Source organism: Capricornis sumatraensis, chromosome 3 (assembly GCF_032405125.1).
Source record: "Capricornis sumatraensis isolate serow.1 chromosome 3, serow.2, whole genome shotgun sequence".
NCBI classification, from domain to species: Eukaryota; Metazoa; Chordata; class Mammalia; order Artiodactyla; family Bovidae; genus Capricornis; species Capricornis sumatraensis.
This window is the reverse complement of record NC_091071.1, coordinates 23,460,201-23,474,597: the sequence shown is the minus strand read 5'-3', so window position 1 is coordinate 23,474,597 and position 14,397 is coordinate 23,460,201. Positions and strand designations below refer to the sequence as shown.

At 41.2% G+C, this 14,397-nt stretch overlaps 1 protein-coding gene and 1 pseudogene across 1 annotated transcript in view; one reads left to right on the top strand and one right to left on the bottom strand.

The window, feature by feature from the left end:
• DCUN1D3 (defective in cullin neddylation 1 domain containing 3) overlaps nt 1-14,397 on the bottom strand; it is a 50,881-nt gene that overhangs the window by 18,560 nt on the left and 17,924 nt on the right. The window lies entirely within an intron of this gene.
• Nucleotides 8,069-9,418, top strand: LOC138077178 (mitochondrial import inner membrane translocase subunit TIM44 pseudogene; annotated as a pseudogene).

The window sequence follows — 14,397 nt, the reverse complement described above, 5'->3', positions numbered from 1 at the left end:
ATATTTCTGTAAAATAATCTTAGGTCACAGGACTAAGACCAGTTAGCTTTATACAAAATAATTTCTCTCTTCTTTTTGAAGGATTCTTATGTTCCTTACCTTGCATACTTCAAATATACTGAGAATATATATGCAGTTGAGGTCTGAGGACTAAGGCCACTGTGGGCTGGCCAGAACATATACTACTTGCCAAATTCAACAAAGTCAATACATACATATTATAAAGTTCCCAAATACCAAAGAATCAAGCATTTTTGGTCTCTGGGTTCCAGAGCTGCTACATATTTAATCCCACATGACTCTAAATAACCAAAAAGGAGCTGAATTATTTTAGTGACCCACACTTGGAATATTTTTGCTGTCACTACTGATCTGGATAAGTCTGACTGTACACTTATGTGCAAAGTGGACATCATAAGGGGCATCAGATTTCTAAGCTGGTTACTCTCTGTGTTTCTGCACCAGCTTTTTCATTAGCTAAATTTACTGTTTACAGAGGGCCATCTTGGGTTTATGTTCCATGAGTTCAGTTCAGTCACTCAGTAGTGTCCCCATGGACTTTGTGACCCCATGGACTGCAGCACTTCAGACTTCCCTGTCCATCACCGACTCCCAGAGCATACTCAAACTCATGTCCACTGAGCCAGTGATGCCATACAACCATCTCATCCTCTGTCATCTTCTTCTCCTCCCACCTTCAATCTTTCCCAGCATCAGGGTCTTTTCTAATGAGTCAGTTCTTTGCATCAGATGGCCAAAGTATTGGGCGTTTCAGCTTCAGCATCAGTCCTTCCAATGAACATTCGGGACTGATTTCCTTTAGGATAGACAGGTTGGCTCTCCTTGCAGTCCAAGGGACTCTCAAGAGTCTTCTCCAACACGACAGTCCAAAAGCATCAATTCTCTGGTGCTCACAGTTCAAAAGCATCAATTCTTTGGATTTCCTTGCAGTCCAAGGAACTCTCAAGAGTCTTCTCCAACACCACAGTTCAAAAGCATCAATTCTTCAGCTTTCTTTACAGTACAACTCTCACATCCATACACGACTACTGGAAAAACCATAGCTTTGACTAGACAGACCTTTGTTGGCAAAGTAATGTCTGTGCTTTATAATATGCTGTCTAGGTTGATCATAGCTTTCCTTCCAAGGAGTAAGCGTCTTTTAATTTCATGGCTGCAGTCACCATCTGCAGTGATTTTGGAGCTCAAAGAAATAAAGTCTGTCACTGTTTCCATTGTTTCCCCATCTATTTGCCATGAAATGATGGGACCGGATGCCATGATCTTAGTGTTCTGAATGTTGAGCTTTAAGCCAACTTTTTCAATCTCCTCTTTCACTTTCATCAAGAGGCTTTTTATTAGTTCCTGTTCACTTTCTGCCGTAAGGATGGTGTTATCTGCATATCTGTGGTTATTGAAATTTCTCCTGGCAATCTTAATTCCAGCTTGTGCTTCATCTAGCCCCGCATTTCACATGATGTGCTCTGCATATAAGTTAATAAGCAGGGTGAAAATATGTAGCCTTGATGTACTCCTTTCCCAATTTGGAACCAGTCTGTTGTTCCATGTCCAGTTGTAACTGTTGCTTCTTGACCTGATGTTGCTCCATGGTACCACGATAAAAACAGCCTGACCGCTATACTCTTTAACTCTGGTTTTAGCTTGTAGCTCATCCTCAGAATACAGGCCTCATTACGTCACACTGAAGGTAAAACCACTGGTTAGGCACCAACTGCCTGCTTCCAATTAGCATATGGTACCAGCCATCCCAGACATCTACCAGATAATTTACATTTACTAGATAATCATTCCTCAAACACCCAATCGCCACATCAACTGTTCACTTTTCAGTCACCTGTAGAATTCAGCAGTTACTGATGAAAAATAGTTAACTGGAGTTGAGATATGGTCTTTGTATCTAAGAAAGGCAAGAAAGGAAACTATGAAATGAGTCAAAAGATGAGAAAGGAATCCAATATACAGATGACAAATGACTGCATGCAGCTGTCTTCTTAGAGGGGCACCTGAATGACCACAAATGTACAGATGCAGTTTCTAGAGCCACATTTCTACTAAACAGCTCTCATGTTCATCACATGGTAACAAAGGTGATGTTTGCTAACATTTAAATGTTTGCTGATTCTTAAAAAAAAAATCCAAATTCATTAAGGCCACATTTATCATTTTTTTCCAGAGCTCCATGATGGAAGCTGATTGCTAAAGCTTAGTAGATAAGAAAAGGAAGAGGGACAGAAAAAAGATCTGTATAATAAAAGAATATCTTTTTTCAATTACATCAGTAAGCTGGTCAGAGAAGTAAGACCACTAAGGCTTTCTTTCCCACTGCAAAATTCAAAAACATTACACAGTTATTCTGTAAAGTTTAGAAAATATGGAGTAGCATAAAGAGAAAAAGTCCCCTAGTACCCCACCACCTGCCGCTTCCCGGGTGGCTCAGTGGTAAAGAATCCTCCTGCCAATGTAAGAGACTCTGGTTCGACCCATCTTAGGAAGATCTCCTGAAAAAAGAAATAGCAACCCACTCCAGTATTCTTGCCTGGGAAATCCCATGGACAGAGAAGCCTGGGAGGCTACACGTCATGGGGGTCCCAAAAGAGTTGAACACAACTTACCAACACAATCCCTCCACCTAAATTAGTATTTTGGAATATATCCTTTCAGTGGTCTATATAAGCGTATAGGTGGCACACATAAATAAATACATGCATGTTCATAGTACACATATCCAACTTTTAAACAAACTGAGTCATAATGTACATTCTATTTTGCAAACTGCTTGAAAACACTTTTTCATATAAATCTTTCCTCATCAAATGCTTTAAAAGAGCTGCAAATCAATGGCTGTACTACCAAGACTGTGGAAGTATTACCACTGACACACCAGCTATTTCACATAACCCATAAACTATTTATTGCCTACAACTTCAATCTGTCAAAAATTTGGTGCTACACTGCAGAAGGGTTGCAGAAAGGTTGAGACACTCTGTTAAAACATATTTAATTGCCAGATATGTCTTTCATTGATAATTTGACAGTTTAAACTCTAATGGTTTGCTTCCAACAGTTCACTATTATAAACAATATTGGGATAATAAACAGAATATGCAGCTAAAATTCAACTCCTGAGAATAAACTCCCAGAAGTGGAACAACAGATCAAAGACTATGCAAAAACATATTATACGTGTATGTGTGTGTGTATGAAAAGTGAAAAGTATTAGTCACTCAGCATCTGCCCCTTTGCAACCCCATGGACTGCAGCCCAAGTGCCTCTGTCCACGGAGTTCTCCAGGCAAGAATACTGGAGTGGGTTGCCATGCCCTTCTCCAGGGGATCTTCCTGACCCAGAAATTGAACCTGGTTCTCTGGCACTGCAGAAAAGTTCTTTATCAGCTGAGTCACCACATAAAATCAATCTAAACTCAAAAAAAAGTAGTGTAACTTATATAATGGGACTGTACTGGGAGTGTCCAACATCACCTGGTAATATTTGTCAACTAATTCAATTTCTTAAAAAAAAAAAAAAAACTCAACATACCTTACCAAAATTACTTTTAGACATTATATTTTAGGAAAAATATCAAACTGCCAGAGGAGGACGGAAAACATGAGAGACCATTTGCTTCATGATAAATTGCATCAAAAGATTGAAAAATTCAACAATTTTAGCTCCAAGGATTTCAAGACAGTACTGTTAAATGATGGGAGTGGGGTACAGAGCAGGGAACAGAAAGAGATTAATCATGTTTCAATAATATCTAAATTCCCCTGATTTACTGTTTCAAAAGAAAATGAACCTTTCCCCATGTCCCATACACACACAAAAAAGATAAAGACCATCTAATGAATAACAGTCTAATGATAATAATAGATCTAATGAGTAAGAGTCCCCATATCGTAAGTTGAAACTCCAATACTTTGGCCACCTCATGCGAAGAGTTGACTCATTGGAAAAGACCCTAATGCTGGGAAGGATTGGGGGCAGGAGGAGAAGGGGACGACAAAGGATGAGATGGCTGGATGGCATCACCAACTCAATGGATATGGGTTTGGGTGGACTCTGGGAGTTGGTGATGGACAGGGAGGCCTGGCGTGCTGCGATTCATGAGGTCGCAAAGAGTCAGACACAACTGAGCAACTGAACTGAACTGAACAGATCTATCGTAAGTTTACCATTGTGGGTAGAAGGGTCTGACCCATGGACTTGAACCTGAGTGAATCACATGCCCAGGGAGCAAGTATTTCACTCAAAATGGAACTATGGTGCACTTGAAATGGTTAATAGTCTGGATTCAGACCACAGACTTAATATATGGCCTTTTAGCTTCAGATTGGATAAAAGGCTTGCAGCACAGACTCATCTGCTCCCCCAGCATCCAGGTTCTTCATCAGTTGGCCACTCAATTTTCTTCACTAGAAAGATCCAACTCCCTCACTCTTAGTCATGTATGTTGGGTAGGGCTGATAATGAACTATGTGACTCAAGCCCACCAAAGTCTCCCTATGTCCTTGGCTTTCAACAACTGGGTCAGGAATATGCAAGAGACCTAAGTCAGACAAAGTGAATCTTTGCACTAAAGGCAAGGAAGGTTGGAGCTGCTTTGGTCTTCTTATCAGAAAGAGCACCAAAGAAAACAATAATGCCTATCCAAGGGTCACTGTGAGGGTTAAACTGTCTCTTCTTATCAGATGGGTCTCAATTTAAATGCGTGTAAGACACAAGAATTTAAAGACATTATTTGAACCCTGAATCCAACTGTACCTAAAGTCAGATCAAAGCCTGAACCTCACAGTTGCATGAGCCAATTAATTCTCCTTTAGCATAAGCCAGATGGCCAGTTTTCCTGTCACGACAGAAATAGTCCCGACCAAGACACAACCATGTCACTCAGATCTACTTACAGAGTAAAGAAACAGAAGATCTGATACCATGGTCAGAGACCAACTTAGCAGGCCACAATTTCAACCAAATATATCAAGAGACTTCTTAGTTGAACACTAGGACCAATGATCCCAAGCTTGAGCAAATTGTAAAATCTCATGACAACTGGGTGGACCATGAGGATGCTATTTGAAAGATGATATGACTAAGAGAAAAAGAATCTTTCTTGCAATTCTTACCATCTTAAGCCTCGTTCAAGCAAAAGTACCACAGAGCACTTTCAGCTGCTTTATCCTATTGTGTATGCTTCTGTCATCTTCACATTTCCAAGGAAAAACCTCCGCCCAGCACTCAGACACCACGTGAATGACTGCAAAGTAAAAACTCCTGTAAGTCTTTCCCTATGCAATAGCATGATCAATCTTCTGACTAACATAGGCTACTGGATCTAAACCACATCCTACGAAACTGAAAGACCAGACCTGACCATAACTTTGCTACTCTCTTGGTTTCAATTACTATGGTGGAAACAATTTCTCTTCGGTGTCAAGTACTAAAAAGTCTATTTAGAAAGTATTCAGGTTTTGAAGACAGTGATAGGAAATGCTCACATTAGTGTGTCTTTATTGGAAATATATTCCCTGTAGGTTGAAACCTGAGGCCCCAATGTTTGGACGTTTCTTTTTTTTTGGTCAAGTTACTTATTTCACAAATGTGCACTCATATGGCATGAGACCAAAGGGTACATTAATGAGGGTAAAGATAAGCAGATAATTAAATTAAAAATATTGGGGACTGGAATGCAAAAGTAGGAAGTCAAGAGATCCGTGGAGTAACAGGCAAGTTTGTTCTTGGAGTACAAAATGAAGCAGGGCAAAGGCATGGCAAACACCCTCTTCCAACAACACAAGAGACAATTCTACACATGGACATCATCAGATGGTCAATATCAAAATCAGATTGACTATATTCTTTGCAGCCAAAGATGGAGAAGCTCTATACACTCAGCAAAAACAAGACCAGGAGCTGACTGTGGCTCAGATCAAGAACTCCTTATTGCCAAATTCAGACTTGAAGAAAGTAGGGAAAACCACTAGACCATTCAGGTATGACCTAAATCAAATCCCTTATGATTATACAGTGGAAGTGACAAATAGATTCAAGGGATTAGATCTGATAGACATACTGCCTGTAGAACTATGGACAGAGGTTTGTGACACTGTACAGGAGGCAGTGATAAAGACCATCCCTTAGAAGAAGAAATGCAAAGAGGCAAAATGGTTGTCTGAGGAGGCCTTACAAATAGCTGAGAAAAGAAGAAAAGTGAAAGGCAAAGGAGAAAAGAAAAGATATATCCATTTGAATGCAGAGTTCCTAAGAATAGCAAGGAGAGAAGAAAGGCTTCCTAAGTGAACAATGCAAAGAAATAGAGGAAAGCAACAGGATGGGAAAGACCAGAGATCTCTTCAAGAAAATCAGAGATACCAAGGGAACATTTCATGCAAAAATGGGCAAAATAAAGGACAGAAATGGTATGGCCCTAACAGAAGCAGAAGATATTAAGAAGCAGTGGCAAGAATACACAGAAGAACTGTACAAAAAAGATCTTAACGACCCAGATAACCATGCTAATGTGATCGCTAACCTAGAGCCAGACATCCTGGAGTGCAAAGTCAAGGGGGCCTTAGGAAGCATCACTACGAACAAAGCAAGTGGAGGTGATGGAATTCCAGTTGAGCTATTTCAAATCCTAAAAGATGATGCTGTGAAAGTGCTGCGCTCAACATGCCGGCACATTTGGAAAACACAGCAGTGGCCACGGTACTGGAAAAGGTCAGTTTTCATTCCAATCCCCAAGAAAGGCAATGCAAAAGAATGCTTAATCTACTGCACAATTGTACTCATCTCACACGCTTGCAAAGTAATGCTCAAAATTCTCCAAGTGAGCCTTCAACAGTACGTGAACCAAGAACTTCCAGATGCACAAGCTGGATTTAGAAAATGGAGAGGACCCGGAGATCAAATTGTCAACATCTGTTGAATCATAGAAAAAGAAAGAGAATTCCAGAAAAAAACATCTAATTCTGCTTCACTGACTATGCTGAAGTTCTTGACTATGGATCACAACAAACTGTGGAAAATTCTTCAAGAGATGGGAATAACAGACCACCTTACCTACTTCCTGAGAAACCTGTATGCAGTCCAAGAAAGGACTGGTTCCAAATTTGGAAAGGAGTACATCAAGGTTGTGTATTGTCACCAGACTTATTTAACTTATATGCAGAGTACATCATGAGATGTACTTGTGCTAGATGAAGCACAAGCTGAAATCAAGACTGCCAGGAGAAATATCAGTAACCTTAGATATGCAGAAAGCCAAGAGAAACTGAAGAGCCTCTGATGAAAGTGAAAGAGGAGAGTGAAAAAGCTAGCTTAAAACCTCAAATTCAGAAAACTAAGATCTGGCATCTGGCCCCATCACTTCATGGCAAATAGATGGGGAAAAAATGGAATAAGTGACAGACATTATTTTCTTGGGCTCCAAAATCACTGCAAAAGGTGACTGCAGCCATGAAATTAAAAGACACTTGCTCCTTGGATGAAAAGCTATGATAAACCTAGACAGCATACTAAAAAGCACAGACATTACTTTGCTGACAAAGGTCTGTCTAGTCAAAGCTGTGGTTTTTCCAGTTGCCATGTATGGATGTGAGAGTTGGATAAAAGGCTGAGTGCCAAAGAATTAATGCTTTTGAACTGTAGTGATGGAGCTTCCTGAGAGGCCCTTGGACTACAAGGAGATCAAACCAGTCAATCCTAAAGGAAATCAGTCCTGAATATTCATTGGAAGGAGTAATGCTGAAGCTCCAATACTTTGGCCACCAGATGAGAAGAGCCGACTCACTGGAAAAGACCCTGATGTTGGGAAAGACTGAAGGCAGCAGGAGAAGGGGATGACAGAGGAGGAGATGGTTGGGTGGCAACACCAACTCAATGGAGATGAGTTGGAGCAAGCTCCGTGAGATAGTAAAGGACAGGCAAGTGTGGCATGCTGTAGACCATGGGGTCCCAAAGAGTTGAATAGACTGAGCAACTGAACTGAACTGAATGGTCATTTGCAATGCTTTCTATTAAAACTCTGCCCTAGCACACAGGATCCTCTACCATGGCAGTGGCAGCGCTGTGGGCAGGCTGGTGCCACTGCCCACAGAGTTATTTTGGCAGCGGAGTCCATCTCCTGTCCAGCCACAATCTAGGGGTGCTACCCCATGGTACCTACCAGCTGCCCAGCCAAGGGAAGAGCTAACCCTGTCCAAATCCTATTCCCTCTGGAAACAGAAGAGGGTTTCTCTCCAGTTTGCTCAATAACATCAAAGAGGAATTAGCCAAAAACAAAGAAATGAAACAAAGTATAAAAAAGTTCTGAAACAAGGCCAAGAAGCTGGAAGAGTCAGATGCGCTCCAGGAAGCCAGGAGGAAATACAAAACCCCTGAACTGAAAACCCAGCGGTTGAGTGAGGTGATCAGGAAGAAGCTAGGGGAGCTTATGGGCATTGTCAAAGAGAGTCTTGACAAAGTCAGTAAAAGTGACCTTGGCAGAAATATCAAGGAGAGTGTGGAAGAAGCAGCCAAGACCGCCAAGCAATCTGCCAAGTCAGTATCCAAAGGTGGGGAGAAGCTCGGCTGGACCACTGCCTTCAAAGTCCTCTCCCAGGGCGTGGAGTCTGTCAAGGAGATCAACGAGAGCATCCTGGGACAGACCAGGCCCTACCAACGGCCTGAACGGCCCTTGAAAAGGAAGGAATTCGACAGAGAGAAATTCAAGGAAGAGAAAATGTTTGAGGGCAACGAGGAGGCACTGGGGGTCGTGCTACACAAGGACTCCAAGTGATACCAGCAGTGGAAGAACTTCAGGGACAACAATGTGTGTTCAATCGGTTCTTCGAGATGCAAATGAAATATGAAGAGAGCGACGACGACTTCATCTGGGAGTCCCACATACTGACAGACAAGATCACAGGCTTGCTGGGAGGCCTGTTCTCGAAGATGGGGATGTCAGAGGTGCTCAGAGATCCTGCGTGTAGACCCCGCTATCGATAAGGACCGGTTCCTGTAGCAGTGTGAGAACAACATCATCCCAACGTTCTAAAGGCCATGATTTCCCAGGAGCTTGACATTCTCAAAGACTGGTGCTATGAAGCTGTCTACAGCCAAATGGCCAAACTGATCCAGCAGGCCAAGGGTCTGGCCCTCCAGTTGTACTCCCATATCGTGGACACTGACAACATCAATATGGCCATGGGCATGATAATGGAGCAGGGGTCTGTGCTGATCATCACCTTCCAGGCCCAGATGGTGATGGTGATCAAGAACTCCAAAGGCAAGGTGGTCTATGGAGACGGTACTGCAAATGCTGTACGTGTGGACGCTCTGCCAAGACAAGGATGAACTAAACCCCTATGTGGCCAGGCGGCTCCTGGACATCTCAGCCTCCAGCACAGAGCAGGTCCTCTGAGCACAGCGGCCACACCTGGGCCCTCTGGGACTGACCCTCACTGAGGACACGTGGGGTACTGGCGTCTACCTGCAGGAACAAGACCTCTGTCAGCTCTGCCCCCACTCTGCCAGGCCAGCTGCAACCCCAGATGGATGAGGTGGGAGGGTAGGGGGCTGCATCAGCCCCTGGCCCCCTGGCAGGTTGCTGGCCAGAGGGCTCCAGACCAGGCACTCCTTCCCAGGACCGAGCAGTGGGGCCTGGGCCCACTGGCCACATCAGCGATGCCATTTTATCTCATTAAAAAAAAAAAACAAAACAGTGCAATTGTTATCCTGTATAGAAGCAGAGATTTGTAAATAATAAATCACCAAAGTGAAAAAAAAACAAAAACAAAAACAAAAAAACTCTGCCCTAGCAAGTAGGCCTTACTTTCCAAAAAAAACAATATGAAAAACATCCTAAAAGAAAGCAGTGGTACACAGGCTGTTTTTGTCATCACCTTTGAGAAGTTGAAGATAGCTTTAGATTCTAGAATAAAATACACATACATACACACACTCATACTCAAATTTTGCATCCCAGGATTGTGGGGGTCCATGAAATTACAACTTTTCTAAACTGCCTAAGGGTTTTACCTGTATTGCAACCAACTCCATTTCTTTTACTCAAAACCAAGTGCATATAGTTCAACTCCTACAGCTGCCCTTCTGGGAAGGACATGATATGCTTTGGATGCAGAATGATAGGGTCTGTACAGCCCAGCTCTATTCACTTTCCACACATACTTAGTCACCCTGCATCTCTGTTTTCTCACCTGAAAATTGGGACAAAGGGTCACTGTGAAGAATAAATGGCTCCTTCGTATCAGAGGATTTCAGTTCAAATGCTGAGATGTATTCCTTGTCCAACCAATCTAAAGTACCATCTCCCTCTGATCCAGCACACTATTTTATTTCTTTAGCACATACCACTCTCTGAAATTCTTGTTAACTTATTTATTTTCCACTCCCCTACTAGAAAGCAATTTCCAGAAGAGTGGAAATTATTTTATTCAACATTTTGTCCTGGGCACCTAAGCTTTATCATGAAAGTAAATGTTTTGATAACATCTACTGAATAATAATCTCTGATATTTATTGAGCACTCTGTACAAGGTACTAGTCTATGCACTTAAAGGTATTAACTCACGACTGAATAAATGATGAGTACGACATGCTTAGCATTGTCCCTAGCACAGTTAGTTTTCAATAGATGATAGCTATATATACCAATTCTATGTTGTTATCAAATACTCAACAGTCAAGGAACCGAAGCCACTCAAGAGCTGGTTCCTAAGATCCAATTCCTGGACACCTTGCCTCTCAACACCCTACTACCATCAGAGAGAAAAGAGGAAATCGTCTCATTGTTCCAAATTATTCCCTACCTCATCAGTTAACCAGATAATGTGATACAAACACAGCTTCTCAGTCAGCAGTATATAGTCCTCTCTCTCCTTATTCTGCAAGTTAATTTTCACCTCGAACAGCAAAAGCCAAAATTTGAAGCTAAAATTGGGAGATGTTCACCCTGTAGTACCTCTTTTTAACCTGCAACTTAGTCCCCTGGGAAAAACTCACATAATAATGGAAATCACTCTTGCCTGTCCTTCAAGCAAGGGTGAAAGTCCAGACAGTTTATTCAAGCCATAGCCATGCAGCACTGTAGGAAGCTCCAAGGGTTCTCCAAGCAATGAAAAACCTTCTGGTGCTGGTCCAAACTGCTTTTTCTCTATCACAATAAACAAAGGAATGACTTTTAAGGCATCTAGAGATGTAAGGGCAAAAGCCAACAGCTTGTTTGCATGCTATATAGTGAACATGAAGAACTCACAGCAAGTTTTACACTACTTAAGATATTTTTTTACACTGTAGTATTTTAAAAAATTTGCTTGATGACAGATTGGCTTTTAATTCTGAGGGATGAAGCACATTTCCTGCAAAGAGGATAAGGGATGTGGACCATCAAGGCCCTGCATCTCTTCAGAACCACTGGAGACAATAGACTATGTTTCATATAACTGCCAGGAAAAGGCGAAAACCTAAAGTCCTAATCAGGGCCTTCACAGCCAGTTGTACTTGCCAAGAAAGCAAAGGGCAGCTTTCACCTCTGCTGGCTGGCAGACCAGCCCACACATTCTGCTTAGCCATGTGAAACAGTCAGCTCTTGCTCTTCCCACCCTTAGGCCTAGTATTTCCCTTAGGCCTAGTATTTGGGGTAGCGACACCAGCAACTTTTCTAGGAGAGTATTTTCTAAAAACAGAACTTCCACCTTTAGGTTTAAAACTGAAAAGAAAAATATCCAGAATTAGAAGTCTGTTTTAACACAATACATTGAAAATTATAAGTTTAAGCACTGGTAGTTGGGGACATGGATCACACTACCACATGATTTCTCAGCAAGTCATAAAAAATAGTACAGGCTTGTTTAACAGCAGGCATCTACCAATAATAGAGTTAAGAAGTCCATGTGCCAGATGAAGGAAAACTAAACTGACATTCCTCCTGCATTTGTTTCAGCAGTGACGGGACTGACACAAATGAACTGCAGCAGCAATTTACAAGACAGAATCATTAATAAACCTTTTTTGGAGGCTGGTTGAAGAAGAAATGTTTGAAACCCTGAATTGACTCATTTTTCTGAAGTTAAATCGGTTTAATGGGGGCGGGGGGGAACCCTCTAAATGACAATAAATCACTAATTGAAACATTACAGGATTCCTAACAGCCATTCTTGATTAGCATACCTTTGTGTCAAAAGCAAAAACCAAGTGCCAGCATTTAACAGCAAGTTGCTGTTAAATCAGTCTGGTGGAACTAGATGAGAACAACAAAAATTAATCTTCAGGCCTAGATGGATACTGTCCGGATAATAAGATGATAAAGACCTCCTCAAAGGGCTTCTGGGTACCATAAATTATGTAACAAATCTACTTCTGCGAGGCAGCCAGGATTAACTCCTATTCACTCAGCATGGGCTAATCAAAATGGAAGCATTATTATCCACCACTGCTCTGAAAAAGACACAGCAGGTTGACATCACTATTCATTGTAAGAGAAGTCACTTAAATACTTTGTTAAACTTAAATACAACTTTCGTACTTGTTTCTTACAGGTCAAACAAGAGAAAAAACAGAAAAAGAAAATATTCATTAACTCCTTCCTCAGTAAGTTCTTCTGACTGAATATTTTTTATTGTCTATGATGACCCCCTATTATAATAAATAATTATTTCTACTATGGATTCAAGGCTTGAATGCATTATGCATTTTACCCCATGGAACATATATATTCATGGCTCTCAAGGAGATAGCAAAAAATGACAAGTACAGAAAAGATGTTACTGTTTTAGTGACTACATCTTGGATTAAAGTTCCAAGAAGGCAGGAAGTGTATATGGTAAAATGAAAAGGGCTAACTGGCATCTAACAAACACTTTGGAAATTCAAATCCATGTTCTACTCTTTCTCAAAATTAAGGATGATTTTTTCAAGCCTACTTTTTAAAACTATGGACTTCTCTGGTGGTACAGTGGATAGACATCTGCCTGTCAATGCAGGAGACATGGGTTTGATCCTTGATACTGGTAGATTCCACATGCTGTGGAGCAACTAAAGCGTGCTGCACCACAACTACTGAGCCAGTATGCACAACAACTGGCACCCACACTTTCTAAGGCCCATGAGCCACAACTATTGAGTTCATGTGCCGCAATTACTATAGCCCAGGCACCCAGGAGCTTCACAAGAGAAGCCACTGCAATAAGAAGCCAGCACATTGCAACAGAGAGCAGCCCCCACTTGCCACAACTAGAGAAAGCCTGCGCACAGCAACGAAGACCCAGGGCAACCAAAAATAAGTAAACACATTAACGCAGTTTAAACTGCCTCTTTCAAAAAAGTATAGTAGAATACAATCATTTTTTTGTTTAGTATATTTAAGTCTTTCAGTCACTGTAAAATGAGAGCTTGAACTAAATCAGTGTCTTTCCAACTTGAACTGCAACAATCAGTGACGAAACAAGTTACATGCTGACCAAATGCATACACACACACACACACACACACACACACACACAACTTATGAAGCATATTTACTCTCACTTCGATGATGACACACACACACACACACACACACACACACACAACTTATGAAGCATATTTACTCTCACTTCGATGATGAACTCTAATTTACGCTGCTTCTTTAACTTGGTTTTTAATTGTTGGTTATAATCCACTAAGTAAATAATCACAGGTGGCTCAGTGGTAAAGAATCCCCCTGCCAATGCAGGAGAGTCAGGAGACTTAGGTTTGACTCCTGTGTTGGGATAATCCCCTGGAGAAGGAAATGGCACTTCACTCCAGTGTTACTGCCTGGGAAATCCCATGGACAGAGGGGCCTGGCAGGCTATAGTCCATGGGGTCGCAAAAGAGTCGGATATGAGTGAGGACACCCACCTACGGCACATAATAAGAAAAGTTGAAGATCAAACTTAAAGATTCCCTCCAATATCTTTATTGTGCCAGACACAATGCTAGGCGTTTTAGAGTTGTGACAGCAGTTAATCCCTAAAGCTGCCCTATGAGGCTGGTACTTTTTTTAACTGAAAAATTTAAAAATACTGTATTAATTCACTTAAAACATCACTGCTATATTTAAAACAGATAACCAACAAGGACCTACAACAAGCACCCCCAGAGAATTCTGCTCAATATTCTGTAATAACTAAATGGGAAAAGAATTTGAAAAAGAATAGATACCTGTGTTTGGCTAATCACTTTGCTATATATCTGAAACTAACACAACACTGTTAATATAACAATTTTAAAAATAAAAATAAAGACACATAATTGTTATTATATATGTATACATTTTAAGCAAGGCTATTGAAGTATGTATAGTACAAAGAATAAAAATATTGAAGAATTAGGGAAAGGGGAAGTCTGCATAAGAAAATA